This window comes from Pongo abelii, chromosome 13 (assembly GCF_028885655.2).
Source record: "Pongo abelii isolate AG06213 chromosome 13, NHGRI_mPonAbe1-v2.0_pri, whole genome shotgun sequence".
NCBI classification, from domain to species: domain Eukaryota; kingdom Metazoa; phylum Chordata; class Mammalia; order Primates; family Hominidae; genus Pongo; species Pongo abelii.
The window spans coordinates 51,807,209-51,826,750 of record NC_071998.2 but is presented as its reverse complement, the minus strand read 5'-3'; the positions used below and the strand labels follow the sequence as shown (position 1 = coordinate 51,826,750).

At 47.7% G+C, this 19,542-nt stretch overlaps 1 pseudogene; it reads left to right on the top strand.

Moving 5' to 3' along the window:
• The first annotated feature begins 6,290 nt into the window (after nucleotides 1-6,290).
• Nucleotides 6,291-18,395, top strand: LOC100938585 (RNA-binding motif protein, X chromosome-like; annotated as a pseudogene).
• The last annotated feature ends 1,147 nt before the right edge of the window (nucleotides 18,396-19,542 follow it).

Here is a 19,542-nt window from a genome sequence, read left to right as displayed (position 1 = left end):
CTCCAGCCTGGTGACAAGAGCACGACTTTGTCTCAAAAAAAAAAAAATGAATGATTACTGTCATTCTATGTCTATATTTTCCAGAGTCCACTGGAGTTTAAAACATAAAATTTGACTCTATAATTTGCTATATTGTTAGTATTATGAGCAACTGAGAAACTCATTTTTTACTAGTAATTAGTGTCTCTGAGGTGATTTCAAAGGTAATCATCTACATAATTGTCTTTAAAAGGATACAGCTATTGTGCAAATGTGGTTTATTATCAGAACTGAATGAATTATTTCATCTGGCAAAAAAATGTTAATTACAATTGAAATTTAAAGGTAATTCTACTTCAGGGACATAAATATAGTCATCCGGGTCATAATTTAGTAAATTGCCTAATTGGCCTACTTCAATAGCCAAGACTGAAATAATTGCAATATAACATCTGTTTCATACAGTGTTTTACTGCTTTAAAAATGCTTCTACTTTTTTGTTGTTGTTTTTGTTTTGTTTTTTGGTTTTTGAGATGAAGTCTTACTCTGTAGCCCAGGCTGGAGTGCAATGGCGCAATCTTGGTTTAATGCAACCGCTGCCTCCCGGGTTCAAGCGATTCTCCTTCCTTGGCGTCCCAAGTAGCTGGGGTTATAGGTGTGTGCCACTGCACCTGGCTAATTTTTCGTATTTTTAGTAAAGACAGGGTTTCACCATGTTGGTCAGGCTGGTCTTGAACTCCCAACCTCAGGTAATCCACCCACCCCAGCCTCCCAAAGTGCTAGGATTACAGGCGTGAACCACCGCGCCCAACCAAATGCTTCTACTTTAAAAAATCACTGTATTGATATTCATAACTCTGCAGGGAAGTCAACAGCACTGATGTAGAATCCTTGTTTTTCAAGTGAAGAAACTTGAGACACAGCTCTACAGTACAGTTGTCTCTCAGTATACACAGAGGATTGGTTATTGGTCTTATAACCATTATAGGACCCCCAAGTATAGCAAAATCCAAGCATACCCAAGTCCCGCAGCTGGCCCTGAGGAATAAGAGTATAGGAAAAGTGGGCCCTCCCCATACAGGGTTTCACATCCCATGAATACTGTATGTTCAATCTGCATTTGGTTGAAAAAAAGCAGTGTATAAGTTGACTCATGCAACTCAAACCCATGTCATTCAAGAGTCAACTGAGGCTAGGCTCGGTGGTTCACGCCTGTAATCCCAGTACTTTGGGAGGCCGAGGCGGGTGGATCACCTGAGGTCAGGAGTTCGAGACCAGACTGGCCAACACGGTGAAACCGCATCTCTACTAAAAATACCAAAAATTAGCAGGGTGTGGTGGTGCATGCCTATAATCCCAGCTACTTGGGAGGCTGAGGCAGGAGAATTGCTTGAACCCGGGAGGCAGAGGTTGCAGTGAGCCGAGGTCGCGTCATTGCACTCTAGCCTGGACAATAAAAGCGAAACTCCATCTCAAAAAAAATAAATAAAATAAATAAATAAATAAATAAGTCAAACAACTGGGTAAATAGTAGAGCTAGGTCTGAAGTATAGGCTTCCGGACTTCCAGTCCAGTTCTCCTTTGCACTAAGAGTACAGAAGACTACTTTAAAAAGCAGATCCTGCCCAGTGTGATGGCGTGTACCCTAGTCCCCAGCTACTCCAGGGAGGCTGAGGCCAAAGGATCTGAGCCTAGGACTTGGAGACCAGCTTGGGCAACATAACCACCCCGCCTATTTAAAAAAAAAAAAAAATAGAGAGAGAGAAGCTGATACTGGCTCTGTGTGACTTTGAGCAAATTACTCAATCTCATAGTGATTGAGCAAATCACTCAATCTCATAGTGAGGCAGTTAGTTTATCTGTAATATGGGACTATTCACTGGGTAATAACTTCACTGAGGGTAATAGGTGCTAAAACCTGTGGAGCACTTAGAACAGTGCTGGACAAATACTAAGTTCTGTATAAATGTTGGCAATTCTACACCACTTTAACTTCTGAGATGGAAGCCTTATATTGTATACCTTATTAGTAATATACTCAAGGACACATGTAGGGCATGTTTCAGAAGTTTTGTGGATATTGAAATAGAGGGAAAACCATATTTTTGACTCGCAATATTCCCATGTTTTCGGCTTCATTATAGTCCCATAATGTCCTTCCAACCAAGTAAACATGTCAAAACTGTGCCAAGAATACTTCCCTGGGATCAGCACTACTCAGATATTTAATTATTAAAGAAGCTGAAATCAAGAGTATTGGAGTATTAAAACAGGACACACGCGAATCAAAGTGTAACATAATTTTAAATAAAAACTATGCAATTAGTCTCAGACCAAATCCATTAATGAGCATATGGAGTTACCTAACATTTTAGCATAAAAAATGTTAGGTCAAAGCCCTGGATGACCAGGCTGCAACACTGCAAATTGTTTATAAAGAAGTGTTTTGAAGGCCGGGTGCGCTGGCTCACGCCTGTAATCCCAGCACGTTGGGAGGCCGAGGTAGGTGGATCACCTGAGGTCAGGAGTTCGAGACCAGCCTGACCAACAAGGTGACGCACCGTCTCTACTAAAAATATAAAAATTAGCTGGGCGTGGTGGCAGGCGCCTGTAGTTCCAGCTACTCGGGAGGCTGAGACAGGGGAAATGCTTGAACCTGGGAGGCAGAGGTTGCAATGAGCCAAGATCAGCCCGCTGGAGCGCCACTGCGCTCCAGCCTGGGCAATAGAGCAAGACTCCTTCACAAAAAAAAAAACTGTTTCCAGGTTGGGTGCGGTGGCTCACGTCTGTAATCCCAACACTTTGAGAGGCCGAGGCGGGCGGATCACTTGAGGCCAGGAGTTCGGGACCAGCCTGGACATAGGGAAACCCGTCTCTACCAAAAAATGCAAAAATTAGCTGGGCGTGGTGGCACATGCCTATAATCCCAGCTACTCAGGAGGCTGAGGCATGAGAATCACTTGAACCCAGGAGGCTGCGGTTGCAGTGAGCCGAGATGGCGCCACTGCACTCCAGCCTGGGCGACAGCGAAATTGTCTCAAAAAATAACATAACATAACATAACATAACTAACATAACATAACATAACATAACATAACATAACATAACATAACAACAAGCCGAAGGTCTTCATAGCACCTCGGACCAGCGGAGGTTAAAGCTCATCTACAACAGCTTGCAGCAAGCTTGCTTTGGTAAACAGTCTGGGGCCAGGAGGTACCCACAGTCCTAGTTACGCCAAATTCAGGCCGAAGGGCGACCTGTCTCCGTGCTCCTGACAAACTTCCAGCCCCCATTTCCCATCAGAGCCTCGTCCAGGTGTTCCCATCTAAAGGCTCCACCTGCGCAGGGCGGGTGCCACAAAATGAGGCGAGTTTTGCAAACAAACGCGGCAGTTACTCCAAGGTCTCGGGTAACCGATTGGCAAAACCTAGGTCTTCCCACTTAGGGAAGATGGCCCAAGAGCAAGAAGGCGAAACAAGAGGCTGCCGGACCCGCGGAGCTCCGAGCTCAGATGTCGCCCAGTGCTCGGCCCCGCCTCTGACGTCACGGCTCGGTGGGACTCCCGGAGCCCGGATGCGCGCTGGGACTCGGTGCAGTCCAGCTCCACGGCCGCGCGTCCCACAGCTCCCTTCACGTCCGTTCCTCCGTTTCCCCACCTTAGGAGGGCCAGGACTTCGGAGGCTTTAGGGGGCAGGAAGCTGCGAGAAGGTGGCGCTTGCTTAGGTGAGGCGCGGAGGATGGTATTAGAGAGAGGAACGTGGCTGGAAGCTCCCTGGCCATGGACGATCGTTGGGTTCTAGGCGCCTGCTCGCCCCAGCGGTTGACGGTCACGTGATACCCCCCAGTGTACCTTTCCTGCAGCGTGTTACGTGACGCACAGAGAGCGTCGCTTCCAGAGGACCGTTTTTTCGTAACCGACAGTAGTAATCTGGCGGTTGACACTCTCATTACCTGTATAGGCTGATGGCCCACTCACCTTTTTAGCTGGGCTCCTGACCTCTCCGGCCAGAAAGTTGCCATTGGGGTAAGGTGGATGGCGTGGGGGAATAGGGAAGGGCCTCAGCACAGTTTCTGAACACTTCTTCTACACCGCATTCCGGAGGCCGCAGATAGGGAAAGCAATGGCCAGTAGGGCAGTTTTCTCTTGTGTTCCCTATTCTTGTTGAGACTGTGAGTATGGTGGAGTGAGCCTCTGGCTGACCTTTGTCCCTCCTGCCAAGACTTTTTCTTGTACGACTATTCCCCATCCAGTGGGTGAGTTTGCTTACTTGGTGGGTGACAGTACAGTGACCACAACCAAGGATTTGACAAGGGGATGTTATTACTTGTAACAAGCAAGGAAAACACTGGGGGTAATTCTTAAAGCAGTGCCTCCCTGAACAAAGGTGAAAACAGTGCTTTTATTAGGCCGAGTCGTATGTAGAGGTGGAGCAAAAGCCGTGCTGGTGCAGTTTTCCATCATGTTTCTACATACCTCGCAAGCATAGAAAATAGCAAATAAGGCTGGGCGCAGTGGCTCATGCCTGTAATCCCAGTACTTTGGGAGGCTGAGGCAGGCGGATCACCTGAGGTCGGGAGTTCGAGACCAAACTGACCAACATGGAGAGAAACCCTGTCTCCACTAAAAATACAAAAGTAGCCGGGCGTAGTGGCGCATGCCTGTAATCACAGCTACTCGGGAGGCTGAGTCAGGAGAATCGCTTCAACCCGGGAGGCGGAAGTTGCTGTGAGCCGAGACTGCGCCATTGCACTCCAGCCTGGGCAACAAGAGCGAAACTCCATCTCAGAAAAGAAAAAAAAGAGAGAGAGAGAAAGAAAGAAGGGAAAGGAAAGGAGAGGGGAAGGGGAGGGGAGGAAAAGAGGGACGGGATGCAGTGGCTCACACCTGTAATCCCAGCACTTTGGGAGGCTGATGAGGGAGGGTCGCTAGAGGCCAGGAGCCCAAGACCAGCCTAGGCAACATAGGGAGACCCAGCCGATATTTTAAAAAAAAAAGAGAAAGAGAAAGAAAATGGCGAAAAAGAAGCTCCTCCATGTGAGACAGGGCAGGGACCCCCTCTTAAAGGCTTGCTGAGTATCTAAGCATAGAAATTAAAAAAAAGTCTTGAGTTCTTTCAAGAGAAATTACCAGCACATAGCTAGCCCTGAGAGTAAATAAGTAACTTAATAAAAAGGTAATAGTAGCTTAAAATGATAGCCAAGGGTCCCTCTCCCCCTCCCCCTCCCCCTCCCCTCCCCCTCCCTGTCCCTCTCCCCTTTCTTCGGTCTCCCTCTCCTTCTTTTTTCGGTCTCCGTCTGTTGCCGAAGCTGGACTGTACTGCCGTGATCTCCGCTCGCTGCAACCTCCCTGCCTCAGGCTCCTGTGACTCTCCTGCCTCGGCCTGCCGGGTGCCTGGGATTGCAGGCGCGCGCCGCCACGCGTGAATGGTTTTTGTTTTTGGTGGAGACAGGGTTTCGCCGTGTTGACCGGGCTGGTCTCCAGCTCCTGGCCTCGAGTGATCTGCCTGCCTCGGCCTCCCGAGGTGCTGGGATTGCAGACGGAGTCTCGCTCACTCAATGCTCAATGGTGCTCAGGCTGGAGTGCAGTGGCGTGATCTCGGCTCGCTACAACCTCCACCTACCAGCCTCCTGCCTTGGCCTCTTAAAGTGCTAAGATTACAGCCTCTGCCCCGCCGCCACCCCGTCTAGGAAGTGAGGAGCGTCTCTGCCTGGCCGCCTATCGTCTGGGATGTGAGAAGCCCCTCTGCCCGGCCACCCCATCTGGGAAGTGAGGAGCGCCTCTGCCCGGCCGCCATCCCATATAGGAAGTGAGGAACGTCTCTGCCCGGCCGCCCATCGTCTGGGAGGTGAGGAGCGCCTCTGCCCGGCTGCCCCGTCTGGGAGGTGAGGAGCGCCTCTGCCTGGCTGCCACCCCGTCTGGGAGGAAGTGAGGAGCGTCTCTGCCCGGTCGCCCCGTCTGGGAAGTGAGGAGCGCCTCTGCCCGGTCGCCCCCTCTGGGAAGTGAGGAGCGCCTCTGCCCGGCCGCCCCGTCTGGGAAGTGAGGAGCGCCTCTGCCCGGCCGCCCCGTCTGGGAGGTGAGGAGCGCCTCTGCCTGGCTGCCACCCCGTCTGGGAGGAAGTGAGGAGCGTCTCTGCCCGGCCGCCCCGTCTGGGAAGTGAGGAGCGCCTCTGCCCGGCCTCCCCGTCTGGGAAGTGAGGAGCGCCTCTGCCCGGGCGCCCCCTCTGGGAAGTGAGGAGCGCCTCTGCCCGGCCGCCCCGTCTAGGAAGTGAGGAGCGCCTCTGCCCGGCCGCCCCGTCTGGGAGGTGAGGAGCGCCTCTGCCTGGTTGCAACCCCGTCTGGGAGGTGAGGAGCGTCTCTGCCCGGCCGCCCCGTCTGGGAAGTGAGGAGCGCCTCTGCCCGGCGGCCCCGTCTGGGAAGTGAGGAGCGCCTCTGCCCGGCCGCCCTGTCTGGGAGAAAGAAAAACTACATGGAATGAGGAAATAGACCACTCCTGCCTTCAAAATCCTCTTCCTAAGGTTTGTAGAATTCCTAAGAACTCAGGAAAGACATCAGCAGAGAGCAATGGTCGTCACAGCCAGGTAGGAATGCACGAAATTAGGAATGAGGGAAAGCTTACTAGATATGGAATGCCCGCCCTCCTTGCCTCTTTCCATAAATTACCACCCACCATCCTTCAATGACCTTGAGTCCCATATCTTTCCAGACCTTCCCAGCTCATACTGACTTCTCCTCCTCTGAACCCCTACAGATGCACTGTCACCTCCATTCATACAGCACTAACTTTGTCCTTTCAGTCCCATGGTGTTTAGAGATCTGTTCTCCTAACAGCTTCTCGCCTATTTCACAAGGCCTATTGCAAAACTAGCTCCACACAGAATGCACCCACCCAGCTACTTGTCGAATTACAACCTGATGATGGATCCACCAGAAACTAAGAATGGAAAGGTTGTAAAGAAATCACAGCATTCATCTTCTGGAAGAAAAAGACTATTTCTAAGAAAGTAAAATAAATGAATAAAAGCACTTAATAAGGAGAAAAAAAAATGATAGCCAAGGAAGTTAAAATCATGGGGTATTTGGTTTTCTGTAGAAATGAAAGATAACATTTTAACATAGGTCTTTCAATTGTTTTTCAGAAACCTGGACCCGTACTGAATGGATCTGCTGGCACCTAGACCTCAGAGAAGGGGGAACTGAAGACTGAAGTCTGACGACTGTTCTTTGTTGAAAATTTCTTTCTGAGGGGCTTGGAGGGATCACATCTACATCCTGAGCTAACATTCTCTTCTGCTGACCCCAAAATTTAAACGAAGCTTCTCTTTCTTAACCCATTGCAAATGAGAAAAATCTTTGAATCTACCTATGACTGTAAGCCCTTATTTCAAGATATCCTGCCTTTTTGGGCCAAAACCAAAGTGTAATCTCCATCTATTGATTTACAATTTTGCCTGTAACTTTGGCTTTCCTGAAATTTACCCCAGCCTTAAAAAAAAAAAAAAAGAAAAAAGAAGAAAGAAAACAAAAGAAAAAGAAAACTGCAACGCATCAGGGAGGTCAGAATTTGAGCATGAGCTGCCTGGTCCTCCTTGCTTTGCATCTTTGCAAATAGATGCCTTCAGCTGTGCATGATGGCTCACACCTCTCATCCCAGCACTTTGGGAGGCCAAGGCGGGAGGATTGCTCCATCCCAGGAGTTCGAGATCAGGGGCAAAATGCCGAAACCCTGTCTCTACAAAAAATTTAAAAATTAGCTGGGCATGATGGTGCACTTCTGTAGTCCCAGCTACTTGAGAGGCAGAGGCAGGGGGATTGCTTGAGCCCAGGAGGTTGAGGCTACAGTGAGTCATCATCGTGCCACTGTATTCCAGCCTAGGAAACAGAATGAGACCCTGTCTCAAAACAAAACATTTAAAAAATAACAAGGCCAGGTGCTGTGGCTCATGCCTGTAATCCCAGCGCTTTGGGAGGCCAAAGTGGGCGGATCACTTGAGGCCAGGAGTTCATGACCAGCCTGGCCAACATGGCAAAACCTCATCTCTACTAAAAATACAAAAATTAGCTGGGTGTGGTAGCTGGCAACTCTAGTCCCAGCTACTCCGGAGGCTGAGGCAGGAAAATCACTTGAACCCAGGAGGTGGAGGTTGAAGTGAGCTGAGATCACACCACTGCACTCCAGCCTGGGCAACAGAGCAAGACTCCGTCTCCAAAAATAACAAAAAATACATACATGCCTTCCTTTCTACTGCTGCACAACCTCACTGTGTCAGGCAGGTGAGTGGACCCCAGTTAGGTTCTATAACACCTGGGCGAGGGTTTTTAGTATGACAATAAGACTTAGCCACATTTCGTATCCATCTCAGGCATCTCTGGATCCAGCTGGTTTTTGTTTCGCTGAGCTCGGCTTCTTCCTGGAACTTTTTGAAACAACACTCAAGGGTCTCAAGTGGGTATTTTTTCATGTTGTATACCCAAAAACCTGAAAACCCAGGGCCCTGGGTTACAGTGTTTCTACGTCGTATACCCAAAAACCTGAAAACCTGAGGACCCTGGGTTCCAGTACTTCCTGGCAGGCGATCTTACCCACTACCACCATGTAGTCAATTTGAACCACCTCCTCAACCACCTATGAGGGCCTAAACACTCTTTTACTCCCTTTCCTGCTAGCACCCCTCAAGCTGATAAAAATACTTAGGTCTTTAAAGCCGACTGGAAATGCCAAGTCAAAATCAAATTTGGAATATTTAAAGTGGATTCAAAAATATTTCAGCAATGCAGACAATTGTGAATAATGAAGCTGTTGGTAATATATGTCTTGATATCCTATACAACAAACAAATTGTCTGAATATGTACAAGTGATTTTTTTTTCTTTTGTTTTATTTATTTTTTTTGAGATGGAGTTTAGCTCTTGTAGCCCAGGCTGGAGTGCAATGGCACGATCTTGGCTCACTGCAATCTCTGCCTCCCGGGTTCAAGCAATTTCCTGCCTCAGCCTCCCGAGTAGCTGGGATTACAGGTGCCTGCCACCACGCCCAGCTAATTTTGTATTTTTAGTAGAGATGGAGTTTCAGCATGTTGGCCAGGCTGGTCTCGAACTCCTGATCTCAGGTGATCTGCCCACCTCAGCCTCCCAAAGTGCTGGGATTACAGGCATGAGCCACTGCATCCGGCCCCTTTTTCTTATTTTTCATTACCAACAGTTTGCCCTGACAGATATACCAGTGATTTTTTGAAAACTGTGCAGTCACAGTTATTGTTAAGCCATATAGTCTTGCACTTTTCAGTCCTGCAGGGCAAAAAGATTATAACAGAATGACCCCCACAGCTATCCACAATCAGATGTATTAATTTTTTTTTTTTGAGATGGAGTTCACTCTGTTGCCTAGGCTGGAGTGCAATGGCACGCGACCTCAGCTCACTGCAACCTCCGCCTCCCGGGTTGAAGCGATTCTCCTGCCTCAGCCTCCCAAGTAGCTGGGATTACAGCCATTTGCCACCATGCCCAGCTAATTTTTGTATTTTTAGTAGAGACGGGGTTTCACCATGCTGGCCAGGATGGTCTCGAACTCCTGACCTCAGGCGATCTGCCCGCCTCGGCCTCCCAAAGTGTTGGGATTACAGGCGTGAGCCACCGTGCCCAGCCAGATGTATTAATATTTATAGTTTATCTTCTTTTTTTTTTTTGAGATGGAGTTTTGCTCTTGTTGCCCAGGCTGGAGTGCAATGGTGTGATCTCGGCTCACTGCAACCTCGGCTCTCTGCAACCTCGGCTCTCTGCAACCTCTGCCTCCTGGGCTCAAGTGATTCTCCTGCCTCAGCCTCCCAAGTAGCTGGGATTACAGGCATGTGCTACCACTCCTGGATTATTTTCTATTTTTAGTACAGACCAGGTTTCTCCATGTTGGTCAGACTGGTCTCGAACTCCCGACCTCAGGTGATCTGCCCACCTCAGCCTCCCAAAGTGCTGGGATTACAGGTGTGAGCCACCGCCCCTGGCCTTATGGTTTATCTTCTAGTGGTCTTCTGTCCTCATTTGAAAATGTGAAAAGTGGGTACCTGAGATAATTCACCGACTCATTGTTTCTTGGAACCAAAATTGAAGTGTAACCCTGTACTACTGAGAAGCTTAACCAAGGACAAATACAATCCCCTCACTCCACATATGGCTGACGTGATGGTCTGTGACCTGAAGGTTGTTGAATAGTTGGAGTGTTCTGCATTCATGTGGAAGAGGCTAAAGGATGTTTGATGAAGCACTATGGGCTGCCCTGGAAGAGGACTGAAGAAGCAGCTGCAGGTGAGTGCTGCTCTGAATATAATCCAGGGCACTTTGTACATAGTTGGTGGTTCTGTCACACTTAAAGCAATGTTAATTTCTTTATTTTTATTTTTTTAGAATCAAGGTCTCTGTTGCCCAGGCTGGAGGGCAGTGGTGCAATCACAGCTCACTGCAGCCTCAATATCCCAGGCTCAGGTGATTCTCCCACCCCAGTCTTCCAAGTAGCTGGGATTACCAGTGCATGCCACTATGCCTGGCTTTTTTTTTTTTTTTTTTTTTAAATTAACTTTTTTTTTTTTTTTTTTGAGACAGAGTCTCTCTCTCTCCCACCCAGGACGGAGGGCAGTGGCGCAATCTGGGCTCACTGCAACCTTCATCTCTCAGGTTCAAGCGATTCTTGTGCCTCCGCCTCCCAAGTAGTTGGGACCACAGGCATGTGCCACTACACCTGACTAATTTTTGTATTTTTAGTAGAGACAGGGTTTTGCCATGTTGGGCAGGCTGGTCTCAAACTCCTGGCCTTAAGCGACCTGCCTGCCTCAGCCTCCCAAAGTGCTGGGATTACAGGCATGAGCCACCATGCCCGGCCCTCTTTTTTTTTTTTTTTTTCCTGAGACAGAGTCTCGCTCTTTTGCCCAGGCTGTAGTGCAGTGGCGTGGTCTCGGCTCACTGCAACCTCCACCTCCCGGATTCAAGCAATTCTCCTGCCTCAGCCTCCTGAGTAGCTGGGATTACAGGTGCCTGCCACCACGCCCGGCTAATTTTTTGTATTTTTAGTAGAGACTGGGTTTCATCATGTTGGCCATGCTGGTCTCGAACTCCTGACCTCATTATCTGCCCACCTTGGCCTCCCAAAGTGCTAGGATTACAGGCATGAGCCACCGCGCCTGGCCCATTTTTTAATTTTTGCAGAAATTGGGTCTCACTATGCTGCCCAGGTTGGTCTTGAGCTCCTGGGTGCAAGCAATCCTCTTGCCTTGACCTCCCAAAGATCTGGAATTATAGGCATGAGCCTCCATGCCTGGCCTAAAAGCAATGCTTAAATCCAATTAAAAATTAGAATTTGTTTTTGTAGTTGTAGAGGAACTGCTCCATGCTGGTTCCCCAATAGCCTAGATATTGTTACTGGACAACTCTGTTAGCCTTGACAAATTTGGCATCCAACCTGAGTCTGGTAAGGTCACTAAGCCTTTTTGGCAGAAAGAGGGATGTGGGCCAGGTTAAGGGCTATGATAAGACTCCCTGGGATCTTGTAGTTCATGTTCTTGCCTAAGCAGTGAATTGGGAGGATTAAGTTTCCTCCCAGTGTCCTAGTTGTTACTAGACTGTGTGGGCTGGGTTAGATGAAATGAAAAGATTTCCCCGGGTCTGATAGTACATACTACCCGTCAGTGAATATTTAGAGATTCAGAGGCTGGGCTCGGTGGCTCATGCCTGTAAACCTAGCACTTTGGGAGGCTGAGGCGGGCAGATCGCTTGAGCCCAGGAGTTTGACGCAAGCCTGAGCAACATGGCAAAACCCTATCTCTACAATTTTTTTTTTTTTGAGATGGAGTTTCACTCTTGTTGCCCAGGCTGGAGTGCAATGGCGCGATCTCGGATCACCGCAACCTCTGCTTCCCGGGTTCAAGTGATTGACCTGCCTCAGCCTCCTGAGTAGCTGCGATTACAGACATGCACCACACCCAGCTAATTTTATATTTTTAGTAGAGATGGGGTTTCTCCATGTTGGTCAGGCTGGTCTCGAACTCTCAACTTCAGGTGATCCGCCTGCCTCCACCTCCCAAAATGCTGGAATTACAGGCATGAGCCACCGCACCTGGCCTACAAAAGATTTTTTAAAAACTTAGCTGGGTGTAGTGGCACACATCTGTGGTCTCAGCTACTTGGGAGGCTGAGGTGGGAGGATTGCTTGAGCCCAGGAGGTTGAGGTTGCAGTGAGTCGAGATTGCACAACTGCACTCTAGCCTGGGCAACAGAGCGATACACGACAGAGCAATACACTGTCTCATACAAACAAAACAAAAACAAAAACAACAAAACTCAAACAGCAAGAGATTTACAGTGGTAGGATTGAAGCAGCTGCCTGAATGGTGTCTTAGTTGTAAAAGTCTGTAGATGGTTGGCTGGGCGCCGTACGCTTTGGGAGGCCGAGGTGGGTGGATCTCCTGAGATCAGGATTTCGAGACCAGCCTGGCCAACATGGAGAAACCCCATCTGTACTAAAAATACAAAAAGTTAGCCAGGCGTGGTGGTGGGCACCTGTAATCCCAGCTACTCGGGAGGCTGAGGCAGGAGAATTGCTTGAACCTGGGAGGTGGAGGTTGCAGTGAGACGAGGTCACGCCACTGCACTCCAGCCTGAGTGACAAGAGCAAAACTCTGTCTCAAAAGAAAAGAAGAAAAAAAAGTTTCTAGATGCTGAGCAGAAGGCAACTTAAATCTGAAAGTAAGTCCAAAACTGTGCTTATTGGTGTGGAACTGCTCCTGTTACACCCCCGATCTCTTCCTCTCTCTTACCCTGACCTCTGTTCCTTTAAGGAAAGAAACGTCCACTCTGCTCCAGTCAACTCCACTGCTGGTGTCCTCTGCACTGCCTTGCACTCCCTGAAGAGAGCCTGGGCAACAGAGCGAGAGTCCATCTCAAAAAAAAAAAAAAAAGGGGGACTAAGTATATAGATTTACTACACTGAAGCCCTCCAGCAGTCTAAGAACTGATGCCTCTTACAAAGGAAAGGACTGCATGTTTCTGATAAAGCTACCATGACCTGCCAGATTTCCAACGCCTGCCAAAATTAATCTATTTGTCTGTGGTAGAAGAGGCCATACCATTGTGGCCCTTGAAACTTACTGTATTATGTTTTATTTAGTGAACAGTTCACATACCTAAATGGTTGTAACTGATACTGCTGAATATATTGTAAGAACAGAAGTGTTAAGTATGTATAACACTTCTTTTGATTGTAAGGAATGTTCCCAGTGGGGAAATGCCATAATTAAAACAGTGATCGTGGGATGAATACACAATTAAGAGCTTACCTTCATATTAGTAAAACAGTACAGGATGCCAGAAGGAAGGGAGGAGAGGGGATAATACCAGTATACTGTTGAAGTAGCTAGAAGAAAGAGGAGTGCTTAAGGAAACTATCCAGCAGGCTGTTCAGACTGACCTCTCATTTGGAACAGTTCTAATGAGCCTTTTCAGCTACAAGTGATGGTGACTGACAGTTATGCTGATTGGAGCCTGTGGCAATAGGCAGTAAGTGCCATTTAGGGTTTTGGGCACAGCATTTGCCTGACACCGCTGCCTGGTATACTCCATTTAAGCAGCAATTGTTGGCTTGTTAGTGAGTGCTTTTGGACACTTAGACACTAATAAAGAAAGCATCAGCAGGTATTGTTATATTCTGATATGTCCATTCTTGGATGGATCAAAAATAAAAACATCAACAAAGAAGGTAATGCTCAGCGAGCATCCATTATTTAATGGAAATGGTATATCCAAGAAAGAAGTAAACTGGGCATATTATTATTATTGAGATGGAGACTTGTTCTGTCGCCCAGGCTGGAGTGCAGTGGCATGATCTCGGCTCACTGCAACCTCTGTCTCCCAGGTTCAAGCGATTCTCCTGCCTCAGCCTCCCGAGCAGCTGGGACTACAGGCACGCGCCACCACGCCGAGCTAATTTTTGTATTTTTAGTAGAGATGGGGTTTCGCCATGTTGAACAGGATGATCTCGATCTCTTGACCTCGTGATCTGCCCACCTCGGCCTCCCAAAGTCCTGGGATTACAGGCATGAGCCACAGCGTCCGGCCTCTGGGTGTATTACTTTCTTATTGCCACTATTACAAATTTAATGACTTAAAACGACATAAATTTATTGTCTTGCAGTTCTGAAAGAAGTCCAAAATGAGTTTCACTGGGCTGAAATCAAGGTGTTGGCAGGACTGCACTCCCTCCAGAGGCTCTGGGGGAGGATCAGTTTCCTTGCCTTTTCCAGTTTCTGGAGGCTTTCCTCATTCCTTGGGTCATGACACCTTCCTCACATTGTTTCAATCTCTTGCTTTCATCATCACATCTCCTACTTCCTCTTCTGGAGTCAAATCTCCCTCTGCCTCTTTGTTTTAAAAAATCTAATGTGATCCCCTTATCCTTGAGGGAGATCGAGGCTGAGGCCGCTGTGACAATGTTCCACCAGGTAGCATGTTGCAGGGGTAGAGCAGTGTGTTTGGAGATGGTGCAGGAGGGACGAGTTTGACTTGCAGCAACTGAGGGTGAACACATTGGGCTCTTGCTGGAGTGCATCTAGTGTGTGTGTGTGTGTGTGTGTGTGTGTGTGTGTGTGGCTTTCTCTGTTTCCACTCTAGTATCAGAGACTTGCTTATAACCTTTATGATATTTTTCTGGATAGTGGTAATTGCCTTGTATAATGTTTCTTTTGCTGAATAATTATCCATCTTCTCTGTCATATGTCACAGATTCTCTCTTTTTTATTTTTAGTTTTTGAGATGGAGTTTTGCTCTTGTTGCCCAGGCTGGAGTGCAATAGCACCATCTTGGCTCACTACAACCTCTGTCTCCCCGGATCAAGCAATTCTCCTGCCTCAGCCTCCCAAGTAGCTGGGATTACAGGCACCTGCCACCACATCTGGCTACTTTTAAAAATATTTTTAGTAGAGATGGGGTTTCTTTCTTTTCTTTTCTTTTTTTTTTTGAGACAGAGTCTGGATCTGTTGCCCAGGCTGGAGTGCAGTGGTGCGATCTCGGCTCGCTGCAAACTTCACCTCCCTGGTTCAAGCAATTCCCCTGCTTCAGCCTCCCAAGTAGCTGGGATTACAGGCGCACACCACCACACCTAGCTAATTTTTTTATATATTTAATAGAGACGGGGTTTCACCATCGAGGCCAGACTGGTCTCGAACTCCTCAGGCAATCCGCCTGCCTCGGCCTCCCAAAGTGCTGGGATTACAGGCGTGAGCCACCACAACTGGCCAGATTCTCTTTTTAAAACTGGTCAGCCCCTCAAACCAGAATAGGTTCAGAGAGACTTCTGAGATTCTCTATTTGTCTGAAGTGTAAATGTTTTGAAGGTTTTCTCGACTGACTCAATGTGATCAAGAATCTCTAATAGTTTGTGTCCCCCTGACACTGCTCGCTCAGTCAGTCCCACTGTCAGCAAGTTCTCTTTCCCTCTCCTTCTGGCCAGCTAAGTCAGTGATGACACATCTGGCTATCACCAGCTCAAAGCTGTCTCCTCAACCACTTTTACCAGGGAATGCTTCAAGACCACAGTGCTCTCCTGCCTTGGAAACACCTTTGCCTTCCTCCGCTTCTCTTTGGCTACCATGGTCACCCTCCACATTGCTTTCCTTAACTCTTGGGCAGGTGGTCCCATTAATATCTCCTCCTCCTCCAAGGTTACCTCCCAAGGTGCCATTCATCACTGACAATCATGTTTGCACTACTAAAAGAACTGCCTTAATCTTTTTATCCATTTTTGGGTTTTGGGGGGTTTTCTTGAGATGGAGTCTTGCTCTGTCTCCTAGGCTGGAGTGCAGTGGCTCAATCTGGGCTCACTGCAACCTTTGCCTCCCAGGTTCAAGCAATTCTCTCCCTCAGCCTCCTGAGTAGCTGGGATTACAGGCATACGCCACCACGCCTGGCTAATTTTGTATTTTTAGTAGAGACAGGATTTCGCCATGTTGGCCAGGCTGGTCTCAAACTCCTGACCTCATGTGGTCCTCCTGCCTCAACCTCCCAAAGTGCTGGGATTATAGGCATGAGCCACTGCATCTGGCCCGATTCTTTATATTTGTAAAAAGCGTAATGTACTTCAATATATTCAAAATTAGACTATTATTTAGAAGTATATAATTTGCAGCCAGGGCAGTGGCTCACGCCTGTCCTTTACACATATAAGATGGTAATACACGGCCGGGCATGGTGGCTTGTGCCTGTAATCCCAGAACTTTGGAAGGCTGAGGTGGGTGGATCACCTGAGGTCAGGAGTTCGAGACCAGACTGGCCAACATGGAGAAACCCCATCTCTACTAAAAATACAGAAATTAGCCAGGTGTGGTGGTGGGCTCCTGTAATCCCAGCTACTTGGGAGGCTGAGGCAGGAGAATCCCTTGAACCTGGGAGGTAGAGGTTGCAGTGAGCCGAAACTGCACCATTGCACTCTAGCCTGGGCAACAAGAGCAAAACTTTGTATCATTAAATAAATAAATAAAAGGAAAGGCCGGCGCGGTGGCTCATGCCTGTAGTCCCAGCACTTTGGGAGGCCGAGGCGGGCAGATCACGAGGTCAGGAGATTGAGACCATCCTGGCTAACACGGTGAAACTCCGTCTCTACTAAAATAAAAAAAAATTAGCTGGGTATGGTGGCGGGAGCCTGTAGTCCCAGCTACTCGGGAGGCTGAGGCAGGAGAATGGTGTGAACCTGGGAGGCGGAGCTTGCAGTGAGCCAAGATAGCGCCACTGCACTGCAGCGTGGGTGAGAGTGAGACTCCGTCTCAAAAAAAAATAATAATAATTAAAAAAAAATAGGGATTTTTTTTTAAGTAGCTTTGTGTTTTGTGGCTATTGCATCTGGAAGTAAGATAAAAATTGACGTAAAGCGTTATACACTTCTCGTTGCGCAGTAGTGCTAGCGGCTTCGCGGTTCGGTCCTCGGACCCGGCAGCCGCCACTGGTGTTGAGCTGCTAGGAAGCCCCTATCGGCGAGCTCGTTGGAGCTTGAACCCATTGTCACCCCTCCGACTCACCGGCAAAAAAAAAAAAAAAAAATGGTTGAAGCAGATCGCCCAGGAAAGCTCTTCATTGGTGGGCTTAATATGGAAACAAATGAGAAAGCTCTTGAAGCAGTATTTGGCAAATAAGGACGAATAGTGGAAGTACTCTTGATGAAAGACCATGAAACCAACAAATCAAGAGGATTTGCTTTTGTCACCTTTGAAAGCCCAGCAGACGCTAAGGATGCAGCCAGAGAAAGTCATTAGATGGAAAAGCCATCAAGGTGGAACAAGCCACCAAACCATCATTTGAAAGTGGTAGACGTGGACCGCCTCCACCTCCAAGAAGTAGAGGCCCTCCAAGAGGTCTTAGAGGTGGAAGAGGAGGAAGTCGAGGAACCAGGGGACCTCCCTCACGGGGAGGACACATGGATGACGGTGGATATTCCATGAATTTTAACATGAGTTCTTCCAGGGGACCACTCCCAGTAAAAAGAGGACCACCACCAAGAAGTGGGGGTCCTCCTCCTAAGAGATCTGCACCTTCAGGACCAGTTCGCAGTAGCAGTAGAATGGGAGGTAGACCTCCTGTATCACGTGGAAGAGATAGTTACAGAGGTCCACCTCAAAGGGAACCGCTGCCCTCTCCTGGAGATGTTTATTTGTCCCCAAGAGATGATGGGTATTCTACTAAAGACAGCTATTCAATCGGAGATTACCCAAGTTCTCGTGATACTAGAGATTATGCATCACCACCACGAGATTATACTTACCATGATTATGGTCATCCCAGTTCACGTGATGACTATCCATCAAGAGGCTATAGCGATAGAGATGGCTATGGTCGTGATCGTGACTATTCAGATCATCCAAGTGGAGGTTCCTACAGAGATTCATATGAGAGTTATGGTAACTCACTAGTGCTCCACCTACACGAGGGCCCCTGCCATCTTATGGTGGAAGCAGTCGCTATGATTATTACAGCAGCTCACGTGACGGATATGGTGGAAATCGAGACAGTTACTCAAGCAGCCGAAGTGATCTCTACTCAAGTGCTCGTGATCGGGTTGGCAGACAAGAAAGAGGGCTTCCCCCTTCTATGGAAAGGGGACACCCTCCTCCACGTGATTCCTACCGCAGTTCAAGCCGCGGAGCACCAACAGGTGGTGGCCATGGAGGAAGCCGATCTGATAGATGGGGAGGCAGAAGCGGATACTAGAAACAAACAAAATTTTGGACCAAAATCCCAGTTCAAAGAAACAAAAAGTGGAAACTATTCTATCATAACTACCCAAGGACTACTAAAAGGAAAAATTGTTACTTTTTAAAAATTCCCTGTTAAGTTCCCCTCCATAATTTTTATGTTCTTGTGAGGAAAAAAGTAAAACATGTTTAATTTTATTTGACTTTTGCATTGCTTTTCAACAAGCAAATGTTAAATGTGTTAAGACTTGCACTAGTGTTGTAACTTTCCAAGTAAAAGTATCCCTAAAGGCCACTTCCTATATGATTTTTCCCAGTAAATGAGGCAGGCAATTCTAAGATCTTCCACAAAACATCTAGCCATCTAAAATGGAGAGATGAATCATTCTACCTATGCAAACAAGCTAGTTATTAGAGGGTGGTTGGGGTATGCTACTCATAAGATTTCAGGGTGTCTTCCAACTGAAATCTCAATGTTCTCAGTATGAAAAACCTGAAATCACATGCCTATGTAAGGAAAGTGCTATTCACCCAGTAAACCCAAAAAAGCAAATGGATAATGCTGGCCATTTTGCCTTTCTGACATTTCCTTGGGAATCTGCAAGAACCTCCCCTTTCCGCTCCCGCAATAAGACCACTTAAGTGTGTGTTAAACAACTACAGAATACTAAATAAAAAGTTTGGCCAAAACCAACCATGAAGCTGCAAAAAAAAAAAAAAAAAAAAAAGTTTATAGGCTTGTAATTTTATGAATGCTACGGGAACCATCCCAATCAGGGACAGCTGCAAAGAAAAAGTGTTAGTGGGATACATAAATAATTGCTTCTTGCCATTGGTGGGTGGGTTCGTATTTAAATTCTCTGAGTATTAAAAACCAAGTATCCTTGGCCGGATGCGGTGGCTCACACCTGTAATCCCAGCACTTTGGGAGGCCAAGGCGGGCGGATCATGAGGTCAGGAGTTTGAGACTAGCCTGGCCAACATGGTGAAACTCTGTCTCTACTAAAAATACAAAAATTAGCTGGGCGTGGTGGAATGTGCCTGAAATCCCAACTACTCAGTAGGCTGAGGCAGGAGAATTGCTTAAACTCAGGAGGCGGAGGTTGCAGTGAGCTGAGATCGCACCACTGCACTCCAGCCTGGGCAAGCAAGACTCCTACTTGGAAAAAAACAAAACCAACAAACAAAAAACGAAGTATTCTTGGCCGGGCTCAGTGGCTCACCCCTGTAATACCAGCACTTTGGGAGGCAGAGGCGGGCGGATCACGAGGTCAGGAGTTCGAGACCAGCCTGACCAACATGGCGAAACCCCATCTCTACTAAAAAATACAAAAATTAGCCAGGG